Source organism: Lactuca serriola, chromosome 5 (genome assembly GCF_051521515.1).
Source record: "Lactuca serriola cultivar US96UC23 chromosome 5, Lser_US96UC23_V15, whole genome shotgun sequence".
Lineage (NCBI taxonomy): Eukaryota > Viridiplantae > Streptophyta > Magnoliopsida > Asterales > Asteraceae > Lactuca > Lactuca serriola.
The window spans coordinates 3908225-3912531 of record NC_136412.1 but is presented as its reverse complement, the minus strand read 5'-3'; positions in this window follow the sequence as shown (position 1 = coordinate 3912531).

Here is a 4307-nt window from a genome sequence, read left to right as displayed (position 1 = left end):
AACACTTCCAACCCTGATTATCTTGTTGTGACTGATGGAAACAAGTCATTGACCATAATCAGCTGCTGAACACTTATGCCTGACACACTAGTCGATCCTGACCGAAACCCAAAAGGAACGGAGGGGTCACCTCGCACCAAGGACCAACCACCGATACTGTTATCAAAACCCATCTGAAGAATGAACCTCAATACTCTACACTTAAAAATTAAATGAATAATTTGACAATCCACAAGGAAATCGAAACCCTACACTAGGTATGACCTCCCGTCAGACAAAAACATTCCACTACCAATCCCAGGACGATTCAGCTCCGACCCCGAATTGAATGACCATGCTCGACCGAACCTATCCACTGATATCCAAAAACATAATCCCTAGCTACCTTCCAATGCTTAACACCAAATCTGAATACAAGATCGATTCCCGATCCAAAAGTTGAACCGCGAAGGATACCCTAGCACATCCGACAATACGACTCCACAGCCATTCAATCCAACAGAGCTATCTCAACCAATCACATTGTACATGCAATCACTGAGTTGTTTTTACCCCAAGTGAATATTACAACCGATCTACAGTCACACATCACCTTCGACCTATGTCGTCTACCACTTACTAATTCCATGCGTGTCGTGGTCCTCCCCAAGCCAAACGAACCGATCCACCCATCTCTAAAACATCAGATGGAAACTATAACCACTCAAAATGAAATCCATCTGAAAATCCGAAATCCCAAACCTGCTTTACACAGATAGAGTCAAACTCAAACACAAGAGTCTGGCCCGGCAACAAAAATTGAAACCACTTGTATCCAATCTGATACTCAAATCATTATCCGAGATCCATTAATCTACGCATGCATTACACTCTGATCCTTCCGATTTGCGACAACCCCACCCTAAATAGAGATATAACGGTTTCCGACCATCGGTGAGACCCCAGTCTCGCCCGTGGTCCGACCACTAGGTTCCCAAAGACTCAAATGGCAAGGCTACCCAAGCCTAATAACCCCTTTGAGTCACACTCTGACCAGTGAATGCTACGGCTCCCCGTAGTCTTACAACACTCTCTTACTCACTAATGAATGTTACGACTCCCCGCAGTCTTACAACACTCTCTTACTTACTAGTGAATGCTACGGCTCCCCACAGTCTTACGACACTCCCTCACTCTCCATGGGCTCACCCCATGGTTTTCCCCGACAGTCCTAAGTGATTACTCCCACCTGGATCCATCCACTCTCTTATCATCTCACATCCGCTAGTTTACCGGGCAATCCCACAATCTCATCATCAACCATCACCATATCGAGTTCACTAAACTCATGCTCCGCGATCCACCATAGATAGGTGTGCACACCCACATAGATTAAGCATCACTACTCCTGACAACAATTGTCGCAACAAGGCACTTTCCCTCAATACAATTTACATCCTGGGACAATACCCATCTACCGACAATTAACTGATGGGTTAGGAATAGATAATAGTCGCACGATGCTCCACTTTCCATCTAACAAACCCGATTCTTATAACAATCCAACAATTTAGGGCATCATACTCGGATACCACGATACACCATCACAGAATCTCACGATAGCTTGCCACGACCACCGATCATTAATTTACACAACTCGAAACCTTCGAAGTACTCCAACTTATAATTGAAGTATGGAGGAATTGTCAATGACTGGGAATACGTTGACGACAATCCAAAACCCCATCCTCTACTGATCAAAACCCATGCGAAACTACACATACCAACTCTAAAATTGACCAACTACTGTCCCTCCTAGAGTATAGATAGCAATCTATACGTTGAACTAGCAAATCTCTCAACAATCAAAACTTGACCTCAACGAACCCACCTCCTCGAAATTCGAACATTGGCGAACTCAAAAGAAACACTAACCACAATAAGATCCCTGACAAACGGCTACCTTCCATGAAGACACTCATTCTTTCCTAAGCACATACAACATGCATCATTTTGCTCTGTACCTTGCCTTGACTACTAGTGGAACCAAGTCTCATATACCCAGACCGTAGATCCCCATAATTCAATCTTCTAAACCGCAACTTAACTGATTGATGATCCTCACAACAGAATATCCAGTTCTCCACCACTTAGGATTCGAACCATCACCAATTGGCATACCAAACATACCACACTACAGACTGGCTCACCAGATATACCATAACCGACTCTTGGAACATACCACGCAACACTAGATGACCTTCCAAATAGAGACCAAGCAACTCCAAGTATTCCAAATCTCAGATGGAAACCTCAGAAACTTCCCAAAGTGACTGCCTCCAATCACCCAGAATTTCATTCGGCTGCATATACAGATATTTCGATAGTCCTAAAATACTACTGACTCTTTATATGGAGATAATGAACTATCGCCCACTTCATTCTCTGAATCCTCACCCAACAACTCATCGCAAGAATCAACATAGAAATAGGTGACCTCACCCTCACGGTCGATTCGCATCATAGACAATGAGGGTCTTCATTGTGATATACTCCTCTTGTTTACCTGAAACAGTTGCTTGAATACGACTTACCAAACTCAATCAACGCATACCATTGTCCTTGTTGGTCACAGTCCCCACTGATGACTCCTTCCTGTCATAAAAAATAACTCAAGGCACTCATACCACAAAAATCCCTTTGGTGCTAATACCGTAACTATCTGGTACCCCACAGGGTCTTCCTCTAATCTCTGAAATCAAAAGCTCACTCACCCTTCCTTCCAAAACGGAAAGTGGGAATAAAATAATCCTCATAATAGAAATTGCCATAACAATCCATCGGTCGATCACTCAACTCAGACAGCAATCCTACATAACGCATCATCGCCACTTCCTTTTTGACTCTTGCGACTCCAACTGGCACCTCACCAGTTAAATCCCTCGAGACCTAAATTCAATTTTTCTCGCAAGGTATACTCCATTTAAGCTCGAATGGCATGCCCCTCTGGCCCCACAATTTACCATATCCACTCTCAGTCTGGACAACCACAGCGGGATAACCGATAAAGATAGAAACACACTCTGCCACGAATCATGTTACCCGAACCGTGTTATCTCCCCTCAACCTGCTTCTTAGAACCTCTTGAATTCTCCTTGTTTCGAGTATGGGTCCTCAACTTTCAAAAGTACGGGCCCAATACTACCTTCCACATCTACCCATACTTTCCACAAGGATCGTACCATATTTCCTAAGTTGCTTCTCAACCTTCCTGATCGACCAATCCCATTCCACATGCTCGCTCCCCAGCGAATACTCACCTCTAAACAATGCACTCATTAGACTGAAATTACTCCCTAGGGTCTCTTAGGTTCACACACTTCTCTTCCATCAGCTGTTGAAGAACTCCTCGAAATTTCAATTAGCTATTATAGGTAACTCGCATCACTCATGAGTTCCACAAAGCACAAAGCAAGCAGCATACGGGCATCGAGCAACCTCCACCAACACATAAAACCACTCTGGCAAACAGCTCCAATTGCTCTATCCACATCACAAAAGGCATCACCGAACTCAGGCAATCCTACCTCTCAATTCCTTGGAGATCTCTAATCACACATATGAAACACGACCAACTCACATAACATGCATAAAGGCATCGCCCCTAAGCAGGCACGCTAGCATGCAATTCTGAGCCTATCCCTAGCCCTAAACTAGCATGCAGTTCTATCAGCTCATAATAACAACACATAATCAAGTAAGGGTATTTTGGGAAATCACCGCTCAGGGTATGGCTGATTGTACACACCGCTTTGGATCTGCTTTCAAAACTGTTTAATCTCTTTGGGAAATCATGTGATGAAAAATCATTCTCTTTTGAAAAGTTATCAACTCCTCATTTTGAGTCTAGACATACCCGAGGGTGAGCCCGAATCCCTCAAACCAAGGATTTGATACCAAATTGTAACACCTCAATTTACATGACAAATTTTTTTCATTTTTAATTCTCACAATATCGATACAATATAAGAGTATCCCAAAATCCTCAAATCATCACAAAAGTTGTAAGTTATTATCGATACAATATAAGAGTATCCCAAAATCCTCAAATCTTCATAAGCCAATGGATGTGTACAATCATGCCTCTGCCTTCCCGTGATTAGAGATGTACCTGAAACACATTTTACACAAACACTGTAAGCACGAAGCTTAGTGAGTTCCCCAAAATACCACATATATAAATAATAAGCCTCTCAAGGCTATATCTCGCTACGAACCTCCCGGTCATGTGTCTCAGTGAGGACCCTCCGATCTCACGGCTCAGTATG